The 25,701-nt window shown below is 37.9% G+C and overlaps 1 protein-coding gene across 18 annotated transcripts in view; it reads left to right on the forward strand.

Annotated features, from left to right (window-relative positions):
- The window catches only part of LOC5566523 (tyrosine-protein kinase receptor torso), a 429,787-nt gene that overhangs the window by 14,591 nt on the left and 389,495 nt on the right, over window positions 1–25,701 (forward strand). The gene's annotated exons all lie outside the window — the stretch shown is intronic.

The following is a 25,701-nucleotide window of genomic DNA, read 5'->3' on the forward strand; positions in this document are numbered from 1 at the left end:
CACTCAAATTCTTTAATTGATTGAATAATTACTTTGTTTAAGCCATTAGCAGAAAATTTATTTCTATCTTGTTTCCCAAACAAATATTCCGGTCGAACGTTAGGTCCACGCATGATCCACTAAGATTGCTAAGGTACTTCTCCATGAAGTCTGCGAGCTCCATGTTCTCCTCTTTGCTCAAATCGATGTTAAAGTTGCCAGTTACGACACTCGAAGAAGTTCCGCACCATGAAGAATTTCTTCTGCTTCGTCGTGGTAGGGGGACTGGGGGTAATTTGCCCACGTTAAGGAGAACAGCGATTTTAGATGTGAAAAACATTCTTTTGTGCTCTTTTCAAATTATGGTCGGATAAACAAACATGTTTTCTTTCAAATAGTAGAAACAACTATTCGTTTTAGCTTTTCTGGGGTTTGTAAACTAATTTTTAAAAAATGCTTGCTTAACTGCATATGTATTGTTTTGCTGGGTAAAACGCCCCGCTTCAGTTCGGCGTTAGCCATGCTGTAAACGTACGCATATAATCAAGCTTGTTTATAGGTTGCATACATCCGGGCGTTTGTTCAGATGTTATTGTTCAATAATAGTATACATGCTGATGCAAAAAATGTACATTTGTAAGGTTTCAAATTGCGCGTAACCTCAATATGGCATTACATTTGGTAGAATTTGAATTCCAACGGCTGTTTTGGTGTTATGAAATAGGGGTGGGCGTTTTGCCCCCAGAGTTAATTAAAGTTTAGGTCCTTCGATAAGCTTTTTCAGGACAAATTTAACATATTTTTTGTATGTAATACAAACTATGACAGTGCACAAGTTGGCTCTCGGCGATAGTTTTAAAATTTTAGTTATTTATCGACCTAAAAAATGAACTTGAAAATCGCAATTAATTGCAACGAAAACAGCGAAAAACGTTCTAATACGTTTTTATTGATTTTCTTGAGAAAAACACATAAAAATTTATCAATAGAAGCATTTTTATCCATTTGCTATAACCTAGGGTGAAAATAAATATTCTAAACCACACCGTTCGTCCAAATCGAGAGTGGCGCGTTTTGCCCCCTATGGGCATATTACCCCCAGTTCCCCTATCCGGGGAAATGTAGAGGCAAATCTGCGATTCCAGAGCTCGGCCGTCATGGTCCTGCAGGAACCGCTTGGCCTTTTTTTTCAATTTCTCTATTAGTATCATTCCAAACATTACATTCATTTCTTATATCTAGGTGTTCTGTGTTATTAGACAACACTATCATCCTAATTTGGTAAAACAAATTTAAGATTCAATTAACATTTTGTTAACAACATATTACATTTCATTTGCCGTAGCAGTTCAGATTTTTTACAGGTGAGTTGATTTCACCTGCTCATAAGAGAAAAAAAAATAAAAAATATATAATATACTTAACACAACTTAACCTAAACATAAAACGCATTAATCGTGGCAATAGAAGATTGTAACGATTTTTGCCTGAAATTATTAATTATTTTATTTGACATTTGTTCCAATGTTTCAACATTGGATATTCTATGTAACTCATTGGTACTATACCAGGGAGGAAGCTTCAGAATCATTTTCAAAATTTTATTTTGAATTCTCTGTAGAGCTTTCTTCCTGGTATTACAGCAGCTAGTCCATATTGGTACAGCATACAACATGGCTGGCCTGAAAATTTGTTCTTAAGACAAAGTTTTGATTTTCTATTAATAAGGGGATAGAGACATTTTACCTATTTGTTACATTTGGCTTGAATGCCCTCAATGTGATTTTTGAAAGTTAAATTATTTTCTAGCATGAGCCCTAGATACTTAACTTCATCTGACCAATTTATTGGAACCCCTCACATCGTGACAACATGTCTACTTGAAGGTTTCAAATAAAGAGCTTTAGGTTTATGTAGGAATATTATTAGTTGAGTTTTGGAAGCATTAGAGAAATCTTCCATTTTTGCAAGTATGAAGAAAACATATCCAAACTTTTTTGCAATTGACTACAGATGACTCGCAGGCTTCGTCCTTTGGCGGAGATGCCTGTGTCATCCGCAAACAAAGATTTTTGACATCCCTTAGGTAACTCAGGTAAGTCAGATGTGAAAATATTGTATAATATTGGTCCCAAAATGCTGCCTTGGGGAACACCAGCTCTTACAGGAAGTCTTTCAGATCTGGAGTTCTAATAATTAACCTGAAGTGTACGATTTGACAGATAACTTTGAATTATTCTAACAATGTATGTTGGAAAATTAAAGTTTTTCGATAATAAATCTTCGAGCTGTTTAGTAGAATACCTATAAGTAGATGAAAAACCGAATTTAGTACTATACCATTTAATTCCACTAGAGTTTGTATCCTTTGACAGATACGCGTATTTCGACCTCAACTGTAAGGCCGTCTTCAGTGTCGTGTACTAGACTCGACTTGAAGAAAACCATCGTATGCACACATTATATATTAACACTAGGTATAAACGTATTTCCCTACCCATTATTATTTTTTAACTTAAAATTTATGAGCTTTAGATACATTCCATCCCTCTTTTGTTGAAACTTTAAATGCTGAAAGGTACATCACGGGAACGATTAGTAGGTACCAAGTTGAATAGCCATGTATTGCCGTTGCCGTTGTCTCTGTTGAGTAGCGTCGTAGGTACCTGTTTGCAAATTTCCAGACTCTCCGCCACATCCAGTTTCCAAGGAGAAGAAACATTTCTCAAAATTTTGATATCGGCCGTCGTAATTGTATGTCCTTCTGAAAAGATATGTTCTGCCACCTTAGATTTGAAATCGTAGGTCATCCCCTTGTCTATCGTCTTCTGTGCTTTTCCTATTTCCGCTAAGTGTTCCTTGAATCTAACCTCGAGAGACCGCTTTGTTTGACCAACGTAGACCTTGCTGCAGTGGGAACAGCTGATTTTGTAAACACCAGCCTTGTTTAGTGTGTTTACCGGATCCTTGGTAGAGCCTAACGAAGTTCTAAGTTGGTTGTCTCTGCTGGAAAATACCAAATCGATTCCGAAATTCCTTAGCTTTGGGCGGAGCTGTTTGCTGATGTGTACGTCGTATGGGATGGAGACTCTCTTCATGGGTTCGGTGATAGGGGTTAGTGTCGTCAAAGCATTCCGAATTCGCTGTCTTTCCTTTTTGTCGATGATAGCTTTTATCGTCCTTTCCTTGTATCCGTTGATCCTTGCCGTTTCGTAGATATATTCCAGTTCCTTGGTCTTTCCGTGTTCGCTGAGGGGTAGAGTCTGCATCCTGTGGATCATGTGGTGAAACGCTGCCATCTTATGCTGGAACGAATGATTCGATGTGTAAGGGATAACTCGCTGGGTGTTTGTAGGCTTCCTGTAGATTTCGAAATTGTAAGTTGAACTTTCTTCCCTGGTGACAAGTAGATCCAAAAATGATAGTTTTCCATCCTTCACATTTTGGAATTGCAATGCTCCGCGGGCTTCAACAATGGAATTTGTTAAAGTTTCAAGAGCATTGTCAATATCAAGTTTTGTTTGTAAGGGAATATTAACATCAAGATTAGAGGCAATAAATGTTCATATATATTCCAGTCGGCTCGAAAATAATTGAAAGTGGAGCTGATAGGATTGAGAATCGCTTCTTGGGATATTTAAAATGTAACAGGGGCATGATCAGAATCAAAATCAGCATGAGTAATCAGTTGGCTACAAAGATAACTAGAGTCAGTTAAGACCAAATCAATCGTAGATGGATTTCTAGAAGAGGAAAAACATGTAGGGTTATCAGGGTATTGAATTGAGAAATATCCTGAAGAGCACTCATCAAATAAAATTCTGCCGTTGGAATTACTTTGAGAATTATTCCATGACCGATGTTTGGCATTAAAGTCACCAATGACAAAAAAAATTGACTTATTGCGAGTCAATTTTCGCAAATCAGTTTTGAGCAAATTAACTTGCTGTCCAGAGCATTGAAAAGGCAAATAGGCAGCTATGAAAGTATATTTACCAAACTGCGTTTCAACAGAAACACCTAAAGTTTCCAATCCATTAGAAAAACGTAATCCAATAACAATTTGATTTGTAAATTTTACACCTACTTGGACAGCTTCAGTCATAGTGGTGGCTTTGAACATTGCATCAATCATTAGATTCAATTGTTCAGTTAGAAAATTAAAATCTGAGGCAGACATATCACTTGAAGTGGGTCCATTTGATGATTTCCCATTAGAATTTTCGGTAGACGAAGAAGCTGAGTAAGAGTTACCTGTGGCGGTAGGGTTTTTTCCATTTGATTTGAAACAAGTAGAATGGGTACTCATGGAACGAACAGGGAAGGAGTTCAAATTTCCTGCTACGATATCGGCAAAGGATTTTCCGTGGGTAGATACATTCGAAATTGAAAGATTCGAACGGTTACCCGACGGATTAAAATTAGTTTGTGAATGAGCATCATTATGATCTTCCTGATGGGTATGATTAATGATCAAGCGATCGTTAACTGAAAAATGAGCATTGTTCGATACTCTACCAGGGAAATTCCGGAAACGACCGTTATCGTTACGGATATTATCTTTCATCTGCCTGGCACGAGCCTCAATGACTCTATTGAGCGAAGGGCAAGACCAATAATTGGACTTATGATTTCCCTTGCAATTGACGCAAAAGAACTTATCGGTATCTTCCTTCACTGGACAGACGTCCTTGGCGTGAGAAGAATCTCCGCAAATCATGCATTTAGAATTCATGCGACAATTTTTTGTACCATGACCCCACTTTTGGCACCAACGGCACTGAGTGGGGTTCTGGTAATTTCCTCCAGGTTTTTGAAAATGTTCCCATATCACACGGACATCAAACAAAAGTTTTGCTTTTCTAAAGCTTCAATATTATTTAGTTCTTTTTTGTTAAAGTGAACTAAATAAAATTCTTGAGAAAGCCCTTTCCGACCAATGCCAGATTGGTTTCTCTTTTTCAAAATGATTACTTGGACTGGGGAAAATCCAAGTAAATCATTTATTCCATTTTTGATCTCTTCAGGTGATTTATAGTCACTTGAGAGACCTTTCAAGACAACTTTGAATAAACGTTCAGTTTTGTCGCCATAAGTAAAAAAAAATTGTGCTTCTTCTCTTCAAGATGTCTGAGAAGAAGTTCGCGATCTTTAAGAGTTTCCGGCAAAACGCGACAGTCTCCTTTCTTTGCGATTTGGAAAGAAACCTTGATTCCCCTAATGGAGTTCAAGATCACCTGCCTAAATCCCCCAAATTCGGAACAACTGACCACGATAGCCGACACTCTTTGCTTCATCACTTGAATCAAAGAGCCTGGGCTAGAGGCTGCTTCGATTTGGTGTTCGGAAAATTTGTCTAGAGCATCGAACTGATTGCTCATTTCGATACAATTATCCATTTCCCCCTTGGAAGAAACTTCGCATTCCGGGGAAGCGTCCTTTCTTCCATTCTTGCCACGTGTAGTGACAGTTTCAAAACCCACTTTTTAGGAAGGAAGTAGTGAATTCAGAGATTCACCCTTCCTTTTGTTAGTTGTTGATACCATGTTAAGTTAATAAACGAGAAAGACGTGACCTTCGAGAGGTTTTTTTCCCAAGACGGTGTCCAAGAAGGATTACCACCGCTAGCTTTCGCCAACGGGTCCAACGAAAAATCGAAGGCACGGGTCCAAACAAGTATCGTAAAGGGATCAATAGTAGAAAATAGTACTGAAAAGTACTGTTTTATTGCTTTAGGTAGTTTTTAAGAAAACTTCCAAGAGCAGAGAGAATTCGTGTACGCACAGCACGAAGGTACGATGCGCACTAAGCGAGTGGCCTAACTGATCGGTTTGTTTGAGGATACCAACCTGTGCGCGATCCACGCCAAGCGTGTTAGCATCATACCGAAGAACATCCAGCTGACTCGTTGTATCCGTGGAGAACGCGCTTAAATTGAATTGCATTGTCTTCTCTGTGTGCGTATTTCGATTCGATCGACAATTTCTTATCAAATGAAAACATCAACAAAGCTGTTGCTGATTAGTTTTAGCTCTTTGTCTGACAAGTTGATACTCTGATCGCTCTAGCATGCATTTCCGTGTAGGTAGCGACGACGACAACGGCATTATTTAAAGTAAATAAAGTTTGTAAGGACGCTTAAAATATATCCCCGAGTCCGATTTCATCTTCTAAACTCGTACCAATTAGCTCATACGGTTGGAATGATTAAATTTCTGTTAGATATCAGGGATTTTCTTAGGAAATTGCCTAAATTTAGGCGTTTTCATCGCAATTCTTGAAATTAACCATTTATTATTTCTTTAAATACTGCATTATTAAGAATTTAGTAAGCCTATTCGGGTTCAGGGAGCTTATATTCATGATATAGAGTCGTTTCAAAAAAATAACAACAATCGCATTGACAAGTGATCAATTTCACCCCGAAATGGGATTCCTTGATTTTTTATTTAAGGAATGATTTTTAGCACCGAAAACACATTTGTTAGAAAATTTTGGCACATGAGCCAAAGAGGCTGACCGTCGTACTTGTTTTTCTGCATTCAGTTGTTTGACATTTTCAACATTATTGAGAACAGACAAGAAAAACCATGAAAAATGATCAATTTCACCCGAAATTACGGTACATATAAAAATTAAAACGTCAAAACCTTATAACAGCAATAATAATGTGCTTTTCTATGAAAAATAAGACATGCCTCGATATTTACCTATTTTTCAATAGTTTAGTCATGAAAATCAATAGTTTTCATTATTGGACGACTCCAATTCGTAGAAAGATTTCCAATCGATTGGTGCAATAATTTTGAAAATCTATGCGGGAGTTAGTAAGTTATTAACAGTCAAAATCTAACCACTTTTTGTGACGCGAGCGATTTTTGGTTTTTCGAAATTGTACCCCAGTATGTTGCCGTAAGACATTATCCAACGTCATAAATAAAACTTTGTTACTAAACCTGAGTTTTGGCATAATGTTCGACCTTATCCTAAATACTTCTATTTATCTTTCGATAGATTGGCCTTTACGAAACAGTTGTATATATATTCGCATGGTGAGAGTATCCTTGAAATTTGCGTTTTTGTACCACAAGATTTTTTCTTAAATTTTATTTCCGGAACTTGTCAAAACTAAATATTTATATTAAATTCGCCTATAGGCCCAAGTGAAAGAAGAAATGCTAAAACTCTCACCGCCCAAACACACCGTACACACCGACATGACTCCAGCACCAGGAATATTTCCGAGTTTCTCCGGCCAGTTTTAGAAACTAGATATGTGTTCCAATAAACCGACAAAAATTCTTTGAATCCGTCTAGTATTCGCTGAGCGGTGAGGGTTTTAGCATTTTTGCTTTCACTCAGCCCTATACGGGTTGAGACACCTTCCCATCTTCTTCAGTGAGTAATTTTCTAACCCAAGAAACTGCAACGTTTTCGTCAAGCATCTTAGTATTTCCTGTCCAAGAATATTGTTGCAAAACATGAAGGGTGATGAAGTAATGCACCAATTAACCCTCTAATACCCAACCCCGCCTTTAGACGGGGTACACTTTGGAATTTTGTGTATATTTTCGTAGCTCGGAAATCAAAATTATTTTATTTTTGGCTTAAACCTTGACTCATAACACGCATGTAAGAAAAAAAAAATGTGACTTTTAAACTTTTTTGTATTTTTGAAAAATTGTTTGAAAAATTGTATTCTTATATAACCTATAAATGCCCGGGGTTAATTTAACGTGTAATATAAAAAATCATACCTTTTTATATTTTTCTACGATCGACCTATCACAAAAGAAGAGCCTGGTGGTATCAAAATAATTTCAAACATGTTTTTTCGTTAGTTACACGGAAAATAAAATACGCTCCGAAAAAAAATTGAAAATTTAATATTTTTAAAAGTACCGCAAAAATTTAAATTTTTATTATTGCCAAAAATCAACAACCAGAAATGGCTTCAAGAAAAAATGAAAAAAGCTAGGGATGTTCAAAAATAAAAATTATAAAAATCAAAAACCAAAATACAAAAATTCACAAATAAAAAAAAAATTGCCCAGAACGTGTTTAGAACGATTTTAGATAACGAAAAATGATATTTAAATCTAAAATAAAAATTTGGGTATTAGAGGGTTAAGCACATTGTGTTTACCATTTATACCGCAAACAAAGCTCATACCATCGCTATACTTTTGCATAGTAGGTTGTTATTTTTATGTTTCTCTTCCAGAATATTCAATACAGTGAAACCTCCTTGAGTCGATATTGAAGGGACCATCGACTCATAGAAATATCGAGTCATGGAACAGCAATCCTTTGGAAAGCTGCTTCTAGGGACCATCATAGTAACCATGAAATTTGGTTTTTAGTATGGTTCCATGAGTCGATAGCGAGTCATGGAACATCGACTCATGGAGGTATCACTGTATATATTGCTTACTGGGCCATTATTCTCATTTCTGGTAGTGTGGCCTAGGGTGCCAATGAAAATCGATTTTTCGAATTTTAAAAAATGGTAGTGCTCAAAAGTTTTGTCTCTTCGAAGAAAGTCCCCATGCAAAATTTGAGCTCAATCGGACATCGGACATCGGACCCCCAAAGCGGTCAAAGTTTGGCTTTTTTGACCCATGAAAAATCTCCAAAGGTTGGTTACATGAAATTTCCAAAATCGAAATTTTTTTTTTGATGCCAGATGACTTAGAAATACATCACACGTCGAGATCTGGTGTTATTTGGAAAAACATTTTTTTGAAAAAATCCACCTTTTGGGACTTAGTAAATTTTTGAGTTGGGGGAGTGAATTGAATTTGAACGATTTGAATTCAATAGGGTCCTAAAGCCCTGTCCCAATTTTAGTGTCAAACGCTAAAGTTTAGGCCAATAACACATGTTTACTCAATTTTCTAATGTTTTCCGTTGGTTTGAGTCCAAAAAACATTTATTTTGATTTTGTCACACTCCTTGGCTTAAACTCAAATTTTGGGTGTATTTTGTTTTCCGTGTCCCTTCCGAAATGTCAGATAGGAACAACCCTAGTGGTAAAACTAAAACCCCTGTGGTGTTTTTGTCGACTAAGCGAACGTCAAACATGATCTTAAGTGTCAAGGTTCATTTATGGACCCAATTTTTAAATTAAAGTTTAAACATGATATAGCCGTTATTTGAGCGGGAAATATTGCTAAAGTAGTTGCAGTAAGATGCTCTTTAGTGTTATTGAATAAAAACAAGATTTCATTAAAAATTTTGGGACCCAATTGCTGAGAAATTCAACGCAATAGTATTGAAACATATCCTATATCATTGTTGGCCACTGAAAGCATATTATATGTGATATTTCATTAGGGTGGTTCATTTACTTTCCACTAGGGTGGTCCTTTTTGTTAAAAAATAAAAAAATAAAAAATTGAATTTTAATTGAATATTGGAGAAAATAGTATTGGAACATCTCTCACATTATCGTAAGCCATTTTCTACATTTAATATGTGTATTTTATTAGGGTGGGGCGCCCAAAATCAGCTAGAAGAAATTCCACTGATTTGTTTACATCTGTGGTCGTTCAAATTTGAGTCCCTGGGGCGCCCAAAATCAGGAACCCCATTGGTTTGTTTACATTTGTGGGCGCTAGAAAAAGAGTCCCTGGGGCGCTAAAAATTAGCTAGAAGGAACCCCTTTGGTATGTTCACATTTGTGGGCGCTCGAATACGAGTCCCTGGGGCGCCAAAAATCAGCTAGAAGGAATTCCACTGGTTTGTTTACATATGTGGGCGTTCAAATTTGAGTCCCTGGGGCGCCCAAAATCAGCTAGAAGGAACCCCTTTGGTATGTTTACATTTGTGGGCGCTCGACTACGAGTCCCTGGGGCGCCCAAAATCAGCTGGAAGGAACCCCTTTGGTATGTTTACATTTGTGGGCGCTCGAATACGAGTCCCTGGGGCGCCCAAAATCAGCTAGAAGAAATTCCACTGGTTTGTTTACATCTGTGGTCGTTCAAATTTGAGTCCCTGGGGCGCCCAAAATCAGCTAGAAGGAACCCCTTTGGTATGTTTACATCTGTGGGCGCTCGAATACGAGTCCCTGGGGCGCCAAAAATCAGCTAGAAGGAATTCCACTGGTTTGTTTACATATGTGGTCATTCAAATTTGAGTCCCTGGGGCGCCCAAAATCAGCTAGAAGGAACCCCTTTGGTTTGATCACATTTGTGGGCGCTCGACTACGAGTCCCTGGGGCGCCCAAAATCAGCTAGAAGGAACCCCTTTGGTATGTTTACATTTGTGGGCGCTCGAAAACGAGTCCCTGGGGCGCTCAAAATCAGTTAGAAGGAACCCCTTTGGTATGTTTACATTTGTGGGCGCTCGAATACGAGTCCATGGGGCGCCAAACATCAGCTAGAAGGAATTCCACTGGTTTGTTTACATTTGTGGGCGTTCAAATTTGAGTCCCTGGGACGCTCAAAATCAGCTAGAAGGAATCACTTTGGTTTGATTAAATTTGTGGGCGCTCGACTACGAGTCCCTGGGGCGCCCAAAATCAGCTAGAAGGAATTCCATTGATTTGTTTACATTTGTGGACGCTCGAATACGAGTCCCTGGGGCGCCCAAAATCAGCTAGGAGGAATTCCACTGGTTTGTTTACATATGTGGGCGTTCAAATTTGAGTCCCTGGGGCGCCCAAAATCAGCTAGAAGGAACCCCTTTGGTATGTTTACATTTGTGGGCGCTCGACTACGAGTCCCTGGGGCGCCCAAAATCAGCTAGAAGGAATTCCATTGATTTGTTTACATTTGTGGACGCTCGAATACGAGTCCCTGGGGCGCCCAAAATCAGCTAGGAGGAATTCCATTGGTTTGTTTACATTTGTGGGCGCTCGAAAACGAGTCCCTGGGTCGCTCAAAATCAGTTAGAAGGAACCCCTTTGGTATGTTTACATTTGTGGGCGCTCGAATACGAGTCCCTGGGGCGCCAAAAATCAGCTAGAAGGAATTCCACTGGTTTGTTTACATATGTGGGCGTTCAAATTTGAGTCCCTGGGGCGCCCAAAATCAGCTAGAAGGAACCCCTTTGGTATGTTTACATTTGTGGGCGCTCGACTACGAGTCCCTGGGGCGCCCAAAATCAGCTAGGAGGAATTCCATTGGTTTGTTTACATTTGTGGGCGCTCGAAAACGAGTCCCTGGGTCGCTCAAAATCAGTTAGAAGGAACCCCTTTGGTATGTTTACATTTGTGGGCGCTCGACTACGAGTCCCTGGGGCGCCCAAAATCAGCTAGAAGGAATTCCATTGATTTGTTTACATTTGTGGGCGCTCGAATACGAGTCCCTGGGGCGCTCAAAATCAGCTAGAAGGAACCCCTTTGGTATGTTTACATTTGTGGGCGCTCGAAAACGAGTCCCTGGGGCGCTCAAAATCAGTTAGAAGGAACCCCTTTGGTATGTTTACATTTGTGGGCGCTCGAATACGAGTCCATGGGGCGCCAAACATCAGCTAGAAGGAATTCCACTGGTTTGTTTACATTTGTGGGCGTTCAAATTTGAGTCCCTGGGACGCTCAAAATCAGCTAGAAGGAATCACTTTGGTTTGATTAAATTTGTGGGCGCTCGACTACGAGTCCCTGGGGCGCCCAAAATCAGCTAGAAGGAATTCCATTGATTTGTTTACATTTGTGGACGCTCGAATACGAGTCCCTGGGGCGCCCAAAATCAGCTAGGAGGAATTCCATTGGTTTGTTTACATTTGTGGGCGCTCGAAAACGAGTCCCTGGGTCGCTCAAAATCAGTTAGAAGGAACCCCTTTGGTATGTTTACATTTGTGGGCGCTCGAATACGAGTCCCTGGGGCGCCAAACATCAGCTAGAAGGAATTCCACTGGTTTGTTTACATATGTGGGCGTTCAAATTTGAGTCCCTGGGGCGCCCAAAATCAGCTAGAAGGAACCCCTTTGGTATGTTTACATTTGTGGGCGCTCGACTACGAGTCCCTGGGGCGCCCAAAATCAGCTAGAAGGAATTCCATTGATTTGTTTACATTTGTGGACGCTCGAATACGAGTCCCTGGGGCGCCCAAAATCAGTTAGAAGGAACCCCTTTGGTATGTTTACATTTGTGGGCGCTCGAATACGAGTCCCTGGGGCGCCAAAAATCAGCTAGAAGGAATTCCACTGGTTTGTTTACATATGTGGGCGTTCAAATTTGAGTCCCTGGGGCGCTCAAAATCAGCTAGAAGGAATCACTTTGGTTTGATTAAATTTGTGGGCGCTCGACTACGAGTCCCTGGGGCGCCCAAAATCAGCTAGAAGGAATTCCATTGATTTGTTTACATTTGTGGACACTCGAATACGAGTCCCTGGGGCGCCCAAAATCAGCTAGGAGGAATTCCATTGGTTTGTTTACATTTGTGGGCGCTCGAAAACGAGTCCCTGGGGCGCTCAAAATCAGTTAGAAGGAACCCCTTTGGTATGTTTACATTTGTGGGCGCTCGAATACGAGTCCATGGGGCGCCAAACATCAGCTAGAAGGAATTCCACTGGTTTGTTTACATATGTGGGCGTTCAAATTTGAGTCCCTGGGACGCTCAAAATCAGCTAGAAGGAATCACTTTGGTTTGATTAAATTTGTGGGCGCTCGACTACGAGTCCCTGGGGCGCCCAAAATCAGCTAGAAGGAATTCCATTGATTTGTTTACATTTGTGGACACTCGAATACGAGTCCCTGGGGCGCCCAAAATCAGCTAGGAGGAATTCCATTGGTTTGTTTACATTAGTGGGCGCTCGAAAACGAGTCCCTGGGGCGCTCAAAATCAGTTAGAAGGAACCCCTTTGGTATGTTTACATTTGTGGGCGCTCGAATACGAGTCCATGGGGCGCCAAACATCAGCTAGAAGGAATTCCACTGGTTTGTTTACATATGTGGGCGTTCAAATTTGAGTCCCTGGGACGCTCAAAATCAGCTAGAAGGAATCACTTTGGTTTGATTAAATTTGTGGGCGCTCGACTACGAGTCCCTGGGGCGCCCAAAATCAGCTAGAAGGAATTCCATTGATTTGTTTACATTTGTGGACACTCGAATACGAGTCCCTGGGGCGCCCAAAATCAGCTAGGAGGAATTCCATTGGTTTGTTTACATTAGTGGGCGCTCGAAAACGAGTCCCTGGGGCGCTCAAAATCAGTTAGAAGGAACCCCTTTGGTATGTTTACATTTGTGGGCGCTCGAATACGAGTCCATGGGGCGCCAAACATCAGCTAGAAGGAATTCCACTGGTTTGTTTACATATGTGGGCGTTCAAATTTGAGTCCCTGGGACGCTCAAAATCAGCTAGAAGGAATCACTTTGGTTTGATTAAATTTGTGGGCGCTCGACTACGAGTCCCTGGGGCGCCCAAAATCAGCTAGAAGGAATTCCATTGATTTGTTTACATTTGTGGACACTCGAATACGAGTCCCTGGGGCGCCCAAAATCAGCTAGGAGGAATTCCATTGGTTTGTTTACATTAGTGGGCGCTCGAAAACGAGTCCCTGGGGCGCTCAAAATCAGTTAGAAGGAACCCCTTTGGTATGTTTACATTTGTGGGCGCTCGAATACGAGTCCATGGGGCGCCAAACATCAGCTAGAAGGAATTCCACTGGTTTGTTTACATATGTGGGCGTTCAAATTTGAGTCCCTGGGACGCTCAAAATCAGCTAGAAGGAATCACTTTGGTTTGATTAAATTTGTGGGCGCTCGACTACGAGTCCCTGGGGCGCCCAAAATCAGCTAGAAGGAATTCCATTGATTTGTTTACATTTGTGGACACTCGAATACGAGTCCCTGGGGCGCCCAAAATCAGCTAGGAGGAATTCCATTGGTTTGTTTACATTAGTGGGCGCTCGAAAACGAGTCCCTGGGGCGCTCAAAATCAGTTAGAAGGAACCCCTTTGGTATGTTTACATTTGTGGGCGCTCGAATACGAGTCCATGGGGCGCCAAACATCAGCTAGAAGGAATTCCACTGGTTTGTTTACATATGTGGGCGTTCAAATTTGAGTCCCTGGGACGCTCAAAATCAGCTAGAAGGAATCACTTTGGTTTGATTAAATTTGTGGGCGCTCGACTACGAGTCCCTGGGGCGCCCAAAATCAGCTAGAAGGAATTCCATTGATTTGTTTACATTTGTGGACGCTCGAATACGAGTCCCTGGGGCGCCCAAAATCAGCTAGGAGGAATTCCATTGGTTTGTTTACATTTGTGGGCGCTCGAAAACGAGTCCCTGGGTCGCTCAAAATCAGTTAGAAGGAACCCCTTTGGTATGTTTACATTTGTGGGCGCTCGAATACGAGTCCCTGGGGCGCCAAAAATCAGCTAGAAGGAATTCCACTGGTTTGTTTACATATGTGGGCGTTCAAATTTGAGTCCCTGGGGCGCCCAAAATCAGCTAGAAGGAACCCCTTTGGTATGTTTACATTTGTGGGCGCTCGAATACGAGTCCCTGGGGCGGCCAAAATCAGCTAGAAGAAATTCCACTTTCTGTCGAAAAATCATAATTTGAATGGGATATTAAAAACAATAGTATTTTATCACCTCTTTCATCATCGTAGGGCATTTCCTTCATTAGATTCGTGATATTTTATTATGGTGGCTCACTTATTTTCCATTGATGTTTGCCGTAAATAAAAATAAAATCAAGAAATTTTGAATTTGATCCTTTTAGTATTTTAACACCTCTTTTATAATCGTAGGCCATTGTCTTCATTTTTGTTTAGAGAGGCTTTAAATTTCTCTGAATTCATGCGCCTCTAGTTCCATTTGATATGCGACATCATCGTAGGACACTGTTAACATATTTCATCAGGGAGTTTCTCTCATTTTCCATTAGGGTGCATCATTTTTCGTACAGTTTGAAACCATGATTTCTCGAAAAAGTCTCGTCCACTTTCTTTAATTATGGTGTCATTGTACAAATTTCAACCTTAATATCTATAGACCGAAAGATTATGGTGTGGACTACTACATAATATTTGCGTAATGTTCGACGAAAAATGTAAAGGTAACTTAGTTAACAACAAAAGAGTTTTCTAGAAAGCCTCTCATTGTTAGAATGGTCCTTTTGAAAAGTTTTGCGTGATTTTCATTCGGAATGCAACACTTCACTAAGCTGAATCAATTCGGACTCCTCGTCTCATACAAAATCCACTTGTTACTTCGTGATTTCAGATGCACTCATCTCAGAGATCAAGCATTGAGCCTCAGTGACCTTTCCAATTTAGTTTTGCAAATTCCGAAGGATATTCCAGAGAAAATTCTGAAGGAAATACCGAAGGAAATTCCAAAGGAAATTCCAACGGAAATCCCAGAGGGAATTACGAATGAAATAACAGTGGAAATTCCGAAAGAAATTCCAGCGAAAATTCCGAAGGAAATTCCAGACGAAATTTATCAGGAAATTTTAGAGGAAATTTCGCAGGAAATTCTAGAGGTAATTTCGAAGGAAATTCTAGAGAAAATTCTGAAGGAAATTCCAGAGAAAATTCGGAAAGAAATTCCAGAGAAAATCCCGAAAGAAATTCCAGAGTAAATTCCAAAGGAAATTCCAGAGGTAATTTCGAAGAAAATTCTAGGGGAAATATGGAAGGAAATTCCAGAGGATATTCCGAAGGAAATTCCAGAGGAAACGAAAATTATAGAGGTACTTCCGAAGAAAATTCCGAAATAATTTCAAAGCTTCAAAAGAAATTCCAAATGAAATTCCGAATCAAATTTAGCATGAAGCTCCAAAAGGAATTCCGAAGGAAACTCCAGAAGAAATTCCGAAGCAAATTGCAAAGTAAATTTCTACGAAAATAACGTAGAAAATTCCAAATCAAATCCCGAAGGTAGCTCCAAAAGAAATTCCAAACGAAATTCCAAAGCAAATCCCGAAAGAAATTCCAAAGCAAATTCAAAAAGAAATTCCATATAAATAAATCCGAATGGATTTTTGGAGGATGTTCCGAAGCAAATTCTAAAGAAAACTCGGACGAAAATTGCGCAGAAAATTCCAAATGAAATTCCAATGCCAGCTCTAAAAGAAATTGCAAAGGAAATTCCATAAGAAATTTCAAAGGAACTTCCGAAGCGAATTCCAAAGGAAATTCCGAAGGCAATTCCAGAAGAAATTCCGAAAGAAATTCCAAAGGAAAGGCCGAAGAAAATTTTGAAGAACTGAAGAAGGAAATTCCGAAAGTAATTCCAAAGAAATCCAAAATAACTTCCTGAAGCAACTTACTGAAAAAAGTCATGAAGAAATTCCAAAGGAAATTCTGAAGTAAATGAGATTCGAAGTTCCGAAGAATACAAAGGAATTTTAAAGGATACTCCTAAGAAAATTCCAAAAAAACAATTCGAAGGAAATTCCAAAGTAAATTCCGAGAAAATTCAACGGAAATTCTGATGAAAATTACGTAAAACAGTCCAAAGGAAAATTCCGTAAAAAAATCCAATCAAAACTTCTAAATAAAATTCCGAAATCTCCATAGGAAATTCCAAAGGTTATTCCAAAGGAAATTCCAAGGAAACTCTATAACAAATTTGGAAGTAAACTTCAAACGAAATTCCGAAAGTAATTTCAAAGAGAATTTTGAAGGAAGTAATAAAGGAATTCCAAAGGGAATTCTGAAGAAAATTTGATAAGTAGCCTCAAAGAAAACTGCAAAGGAATTTGAAAGGATACTCCTAAGGAAATTTCGACGGAAGTTCCAAAGTTAACTCCGAAGGAAACTAAAAAAATTCAACGGAATTTCCGAAGCAAATTTCAGAGGAAATTCTGACGAAAATTGCGTAGAAAATTCCAAAGGAAATTCCGAAAACAATCCAAAGCAAATTCCGAAGAAAATTCCGTGGAAAATTCCAAAGGAAATTCCAAAAACTCCATAGGAAATTCCTTAAAAAAATTCAAAGCGAATTCCGAATGAAATTCAAAAAGGAACTTCTAAGGAAATTTTGAAGAAAAAATCACAGCTCCAAAAGAAATTCCAAAGGAAACTTCGATGGAAACTTTCAAAATATAAGGGAAATCCCGAAAAAAAAAAATAAAAAATAAACTGAATAAAATTCTAAAAGAAATTCTGAAGCACATTCCAAAGGACATTCCGACGACAATTCTGAAAAATATCCAAAGCATATTCAAAAGGGAATTTCTAAGGAAATTCCAAAGAAAATTCCAAAGCAAATCCCGAAGCAAATTGCAATGAAAAAAGGAAATTAAAAGGAAATTTCGTAGAAAATTTCTAAAGAATTTTCTATGGAATATCCAAAGCAAATTTGTGAGGAAATTCTCAAGAAAACTCTGTGGAAATTCCAAAGAAAATTGTAAAGGAAATTTCTAAGAATATTCCGCACTAAATTTCAAAGATCCAAAAGGAATCCCAAATGAAATTCCGAAGAAAGCTCCAAGGAAAATTTCGAAGTAAAATTCCAATCCTTCGAAAGAACTTTCAAATAATATTTCGAATACAATTCTGAAGGAAGCTCCAAAGATAATTACTCAGGAAATTCCGAAACAAACTCTAGAAGAAATTCGGAAGGAAACTCCAAAGAAAATTCCAAAGCAAATTTCGAAGGAAACTCAAAAAGAAACTCCGAAGTAAATTTCGAAGAAAATCCCATGAAAAGTTCAGAATGAAATTCCGAAGGACACTTCATAGGAAATATCGAAGGAAATACCACATAAAATTCAAAAGGGCACTTCTAAAGATACCGAAGAAAACTCCACAGGATATTCCGAAGCAAATTCAGGATAAATTTCCTATTTTGATGAAAATTCCGTAGAAAATTTCGTAGAAAAGTCCAATAAAAAATGTTTAATGGAATTTCGAAGGAAATTCCGATTAAAATTCCAAAGGAAACTCCAAAGAAAATTCCGTTGAAAACTCCAACGAAAAAAATCCATATGAAATTCCGACGAAATTTCTATAAGGAACTTTGTTACATCTTTGAAGAATAAACGAGAACTGATTGTTAAAACTGGAATTGCCTACGTTGTCACAACCAAATCGCGTGTACTATAGCAAGCAGAAGGCAACGTACTTTTGTTTCGGGAATGAAGGAGCCCAAGGCTGAGAATCTCTTAATATAAACTAAACACTTTTGTTGCCCTTCATCGTCGCCCATCAAGCTTTTGTCATAATTTTAATACGTCAAAAATTATTTCATTCCTTTTTTATCTGTATTTTGATTATGGCAGTTAGAGTTGTGCTTCACTAAATTCCCTGATTATTGTTATTGGAACGTCTTATTTTAACTATTCAAAAGAAAACCTTAATGAAAATATCTTAACGAAGAGTTGCATGCCAATGAGGAATCATGATTCAAAACTATACAAACAAAGTTGATTTGTTAGATCTGTTGAGATTTTTTTTTAATTTACAAATTAAATGATCACCCTTATGCAAAACTGAGGACAATATCACTTATTATATGTTAACAGTGGCCTACGATGACATAGGAGATGTTTATTTACTCTTGTATTTATTACTCCATTCAAATTCTTATTTTTTTTTTAAGGACCACCGTAATGGAATATAAGTGAGCCTTCCCAATGAAATATCACGAATCTAATGAAGGAAATGGCCTACGATGATGAAAGAGGTGATAAAATACTATTGTTTTTAATATCCCATTCATATTATGATTTTTTGATAGAAAGCCCACCGTAATGGAAAACAAGTAAACCACCTCAATAAAATACCACATAATAAATGTAGAAAATGGCTTACGATAATGTGAGAGATGTTCCAATACTATTGTCTTCAATATTGAATTAAAATTCTATTTTTTATTTATTTTATTTTTTAACAAAAAGGACTACCCTAATGGAAAGTAAATGAACCATCCTAATGAAATATCACATATAATATGCTTTCAGTGGCCAACAATGATATAGGATATGTTTCAATACTATTGCGTTGAATTTCTCAGCAATTGAATTCAAATCGTTCATTTCGAATTCAATTCACTCCCCCAACTCAAAAATTTACTAAGTCCCAAAAGGTCGATTTTTTCAAAAAAAAAAATTTTCAAATAACACCAGATCTCGACGTTTCATGCATTTCTAAGACATCTGGCATCAAAAAAAAATTTCGATTTCGGAAATTTCATGTACCTTTGGAAATGTTTCATGGGTCAAAAAAAATTTTTCCCATACATTCCATTGGCACCCTATGTGGCCTTGTTGAATGCTCCTTGAATGACTACCTGCGATAAGTTCTCAACAGGCGTTCGGATCTTTGCTAGGATCTGTTTATTTTTATCTCGGTGTTGAAGATTTGTTTATTGGTTAGAAATAATAGCAACTAGGTATAGAATCATTTGTTTCCAAAATGCTAACAGAAACACCTACAGCTCAAAGCTGGATTCAAACACCATCTGAAATAATAATAAAGCAACTAGAACTACAGCTCAACATACTCGATTATTGCAGCGCTTTGCTCACATCCTCTTAGGTGTTAGGGATTATCATTCCTTCAGCAGTGTCGGACGCTGTCTGCTAGCTGATTCAACATGTACCTATGCAAGCTGGCAGAATATTTGTTCGGCGATAGGAATTCCTTTAATCACACACAGACGACGTGGTTTATTGGACGGTAGCCACTTCGATTTTGCTTCCGCTTTATCAATTTCCGTGTCCGATTTTCCTCCCATTTGTTCCAGCTCATCTTATGCTCCAGCACGTGTTGAAAATTCTCCTTTCTTAATGAAAGTGAGTTTCTCTCTTTTGCCCCAAAAAAACTTAAATGAACATCTGAAGGAATTGATTACAATTATATGGTAGGTATATACTGAGCAGAGCGGTGGGATGTTCAGTTGAGTGAACAGAAAAAAAAGAGAAGTCAATTCGAAGAACAGCAATCTCCTGATTATTTTTTCCGAAAACAAAGCCCTTTTTCAACATTCAGAATCATTTATATTCAGTGGAGAAACTAATGAAAACTGAACTAGTTCTGAATTGAAAAGAATGGAAATTCCTTTTGAATCGCCAATTGTCGTTATGTAAATTAAAATGTCATTGTGTCTACAGATTGATTTTTTTTTATTATACATTTAAATAAACAAAACTATTGAAGCGGAATTAAATTGTATTATACTTCAAAAAAAATCAAGCATATGGTAGAATGAAGGCGTAAGTCGCATGATCGATTTCTCTTCATAGATCTGCCCTTCTACGCCTACTTGTCCTATGTTCTATGGAAACCTTATGGATCGCGGAACAAATATGCGTAGAACGGAAACGATTCTCTCTTCTGTGAATAAAGGTGACAAGATGTTAGTTTATTACCGTTTTTTTCACTTCTAGATACTAGGCAGCGATGCAATCTTGCATCCCGAGGTGAAATAATGCTGACTAACTTGCGTCTTGTCGTCTTCATTAACAGAAGAGAGGATCGATGAAGAGAAATGGATCATGCGACTTATGCCCTTATTCCAGCACAAGCTTGAAATGTGTTCTTTCGATCAAACTACAATAAACTGAAACTCTTTTATCGCTAAAAAACCGAACTTAATGCCCGTATGCATCATGTTTAGAAGCATTAATGATGCAGTAATATGGAATTTTGAATTGAATTGAATCCCCATGTAGTAATAGGGTATCAATGCTTTTATTAGGCGTTTTTGCATTTGTAGCACTACTATGATGTCTATATGTATTTCTGATGACGTTTTGAGGCTTATTATTGGTGCTTATGCTTGTATAATGCCACCTAGCGAGTTCTAAATCAGAATTATTACCGAAGACACCAACCTTCTATTTCATGACGGTTTTGAGATATTTGTCGAATGGATGATACGACCATGTTTGGTATCCCAAGACAATCCGGAACAACTTCGGAACTGCTTGGGCAAAATTTTCTGGACTTTAAACTGGAAGAGTTTTCCGAGTACCGTAAAGTCGGATGAATTTAATCGGTAAGGTGAAATTGATCCTTCTGTCACTCGATGTTATTTTTACAAATAGAGCATCAATATCAATCTAACCTGAAGCAAATGACTTTTGTTCCACTTATTTACAGTCAAATCGTGTGTGGTCAAGTTTTTTGTGTTATAGAATGTAAAATCACAGCCGAGGAGCCCGACCATTCGGATTGGATTACCGAACATTTCAATATATGTATCAAATGTGAAGTTGTTTTCAAAACTAACAATAATCGCATTAACATGTGATCAATTTCAACCCGAAATGGGATTTACCGATTTATTAGTTCAGAGATGATTTTTAGCACTGAAAACACATTCGTTAGAAAGTATTTGTAGGTGAGCCAATGAAGTTTACTTATTTTACTGCAATCAGATGTTTGACATTGTCAACATAACAGAAACAGATCAAGAAAACCGTGAAATATGATCTATTTCACCCAAAATTGCGGTAGCTCTGAAATTTTAAGTAAAATTCTTCAATAAATAAAAAGACATGCAATTGACATTAGGTAAACTAAATTTCCAATGCCAAATTTTCTACTTTTACATCCCAATTTAGTGTGGCAGGAACGATGGTATTTCAATCCCAAGAGAGTCAAATGGGCTGTCTCTGTTTTATGTTTTGAGAAATGTTTTGAAAAAATCAAAACTCGAAAAATAGCATATGGTTCAAAGATTTCTAGGAGAGTTTTATTTAAAAAAAAATATGAAAAGCAAACAGTGATAAGAACACCAAAAACAGCCAATCAGTTAAAAAAATGATAAAATATGTTTAATATGATAGAAATATTTACTTAATAAATTACTGCGCTTAATCAAACACACTCGTTAAAGATATCTCAAATTTTCAAACTCTACAGCGGCTAAACGTGTCAAATTCATTTTGTGGATTTGGAGTTGCAACAATGGCAACATTGTGCTCGAATACACGTTTACTATGTACTTAAAAAATCAATAAATCTGAAACAGCGCAGCATTGCCTGCTATTTCGTTATTCAATCAGAAAGCACTCAATCAAAAAACCAAAGGTAGAATTCTGACTAGAAAGCAACAGAGAAACCCTGTGAAGTAATTATGTTACACATTCAATCACGATTTGCTTGTTCGGTAATTTTTTATACTGGGTATGAATTGTAAACCATAAAAACTACCGAACTTTCAGCTTTTTGATTGAAAACTTCTGAGGTTCAGTAATAATTTTTACTTTTTACTGAACTACGGTAGCTGTCAGACCTAATTTTGCAACATTACCGAACAGGCCGAAAAGTCAGTAAAAACAATTACCGACTATTCAGTAGTTGATGTTTTTTACTGACTTGTCGTCAAAATCAAATCAAAACAAACTGATGCGCATGCGGGAATGTGTCAAAAAAGAATCTCCTGCTGTAAAATCATCCGGTCGGCGCCAGGAGATACGTCCACGGCAACCAAACTTTTCCTGCACCTATTTTGCGATTTCTCGTGGTAAGTAGTCGAAATTTAGTGAGAAACTCAACCATTTTAAGCAACCAATACGGCTCAGGACGATTTAACTGCTTACGTTGGTAAATTCGGTTGGTTTCCATACAAGAGGTAAATTCATCTGCATCATTGAGTTTGCCTCTTGTATGCAAACCAACCAAATAATAATGATTTTGTCACACATTTTTCGATTACTTCCGCTGAGATACGAGCGTACGGTAGATGTTTATTCACATGAAAAATGCTTAATAAGGGACATGTCCATGTAACTTGGGTTTTTATTTGTATTGTTTTTGAAAAAAAAAACAGAATCCCGAGAAGCAAAGCATGAAGCATGGGAAACTGGAAAGCCAGTAAAAACGCTCTACAATTTTACTGACTAAGTCAGTAATTTCCATCAATCAAAACATGTTTTGGTTTACTGGGATTTTTCGGTAATCATAAAAATTACCGAAAAAACCGTAGTTCCAAAACCCAGTAAAATTTTACTGGGGTCGGTAATCTGGATTGGCTGTGTAGCTTCCGATAAGCTTGTAATACCGAACAGATACGTTATTACAATATATTTTTGGCCATAGTATAAAACAAACTAACAGGATTAACAGTCCCATTAGCTGTCCAAGAGGGCTATTCTTGTCTTGCTCAAGACAAACTTATCACTTGTTCTAGAAATTGATAATGCTAGACTTAATAGATAGGTATAGTGTCACACTCACGGCAACAAACCCTCTTTCGTTCAATGATAAGTAGCTGGTAGGTTTGGAAAGGGTAACTTTTGTCACACCATTTTAATTTTATACTTGTTCAGCTGAATTGCGCACGACATTTTTTGTCTAAACGGTTCACTTTTGATTTTAAAAAAGGTGTTTAGATCCAAAAGCTTCAACTAAACAGTCTCTTCCACATAGAGTTTGGTCGCACAAAGCGAGTTGTTTATTTTTAACTTGATAGCAAAATAACTTAAATAATATTGATCCGATCAAACACAGTTAATAGGTCGTATGAATAAACTGAGCAAAAGCTTTTACTTTACTCAGATCCACCTGTCAGATCATTTTCTTGAGCATTTACTCAAGTTGGTATGATAAAACTGAGAACTTGAGCATTTACTTTTCGAACATCGGGATTCGTATGAATAAAGCGGTAAAAGCTGAGTAAATGCTCAAAAAATCCTGAGTCACCTACTGACCATGCTCAGATGGACAAAAGCACGAAAGTTTCGTTTTTAAATTGTAAAAAATGAAGATGTAGTCGAACATTTTCAACATTTTACCGATATCTCCGATTATAGCTGACATGGAAAACTCTCAAAAATCAATTTTTGAACCGATTTTCGTTATTTTCCTTATATGAAAGATATGAAACCCTGGACATTTTGTAAGTATGGTCATTCTGGACACAAGGGCACCTGGAACCTATGTCGGAAGGAATTACTTATCGTATTCAGAAGTTTATATGCATGTATGGTGCGACACCATACGGAATACTAAACATAAAATTTTTCTTATTATTTCTGCCGTCACGTCCCAACCGGAATAGAGCCTGCTTCTCAGCTTATGTTCTTATGACTACTTTTACTGTTATTTACTGAGAGTTCTCTTTGCCTATTGATTATTTTAGAATGTAAATATTATGCTTGGAAGATAAGAAAATGTTCAACCCAAAAAGATCTTCGAACGATGGGATTCGAACCCACGACCCTTAGCTTGGTTTTGCTAAATAGTTACGCGTTTATTGCTACGGCTATTTGGGCTTCCCAAACAAAAAATATTATATGTGAAATTTGAAAAATAATGAATTGGATCACTCATGAATTAAGTTGTTTTTTATCCTCATAGAGATTTTAGTGCTGACAAATTAGAACTTTGGGGTCATGCACAAATTATGTCACGCTCCGGGGTCGAGCCAAGTGTGACAAGCCTTACAAAAATTTCGAAGGATTCATACAAAAAGTGTGACAAAGGGGGCGGGGGGGGAGGTGGTCAAAAAAGTTGAAATTTAGCGTGACATAATTTGTGTAGGGATGACCGAAAATGCAATTTCAAGACCAATTCAAATCCTTCTTGAATTCCTTCAATACAAACTCCAAAGATGTTTACAAGAATTCCTGCAGAATTAAAACTAAAAAAAAATCAGAGACTCTTCTACAGATTTATCAAAGATTTCTCCAGATTAATCCAAGATTTCTTCCAAGTATACATACAAGGATATTCCCAGGTAGTCCTCTCCTCCAGAAATAACTAAGGATTTTTTTTCCGAAATTCCTCGGAGGATCGCTCCTGGGATTCTACTAGGAATTCTTATAGGGGTCCCACCATTTTCCCAGGGATTCCACAAGGAATTCCTCCAGAGATTGCACTGGGAATTCCTCTAGGTATTCCACTAGGAACTCCTCCAGGAATTCTACAAGTAATTACTTCACAAATTCCTTCCAAGAATTTGTTTAGAAATTCTTTCAAGGATTTCCCAAATTACCCTAAGAATTGGGATGACATTTTGAAAATCTCTGCATAGATTTCTCTAGGGAAATCTCTTCATGTATTCCTCCAAAATTTCTACAGAAATTTCTCCATGGATTGCAGTGATTGTTTCAGTGATTCCCCCAAGGATTACCCAGGAATTTCATAAATATTTCTCCAGAGATCTCTTCAGATATTAATTCAGCAAATTACCCAGGTAATTCTACAGAGATCACAATATACCTAGGTAACTCTTCCTTGATTCCTTAAGAAATTTACTGAGCTAATCCTCCAAGGATTTCTACAGGGACATCTCTACAAGGATTTTTCCAAAGATTTCTCCAGCAATTTATTCAGGCATTTTCCCAAAGATTTTTCCACAAAATATCTACAGAGATTCCTCTAAAATTATGCCAGGGATTTCCTCAGAAATTCATCCGAAGATTTTCTCGGCTATCCCTCCAGAGTGTCCTGCAAGAATTTCTTCAGATATTCCACTAGGAACTCTCCCCGGAATTCCTCTAGGGATTCCTCCAAAAAATCCAATAGGAATCCCTCCTTAAATTATTCAAGCGGTTCCTTCAGGAATTAATCCAGGGATTTCCCCAAAAAACGTTTTAAGAAAAAGAATTCCTGGAGGAATTTTAGGAAAAGTTCATGAAAGAGTCCCTTTAGGATGATTGCATGGGGGAATTTCCGAGGGAAGTTTTATAGGGAAACCGGAGAAATTTTTGGAGTTTCATAACATATCTCTGGAAAGATTTTGGAGCACTCAGGAGGATTACTAGAAAAAAAATCCTTGAAGTAACTCATGTAGTCATTTTCCTAGTGATATCCCTGAGAGAATTCCTGGAGGAAACTCTTAAGGAATCCCTTGGAAAATTTGTGAACG

Source organism: Aedes aegypti, chromosome 2 (assembly GCF_002204515.2).
Source record: "Aedes aegypti strain LVP_AGWG chromosome 2, AaegL5.0 Primary Assembly, whole genome shotgun sequence".
NCBI lineage: Eukaryota > Metazoa > Arthropoda > Insecta > Diptera > Culicidae > Aedes > Aedes aegypti.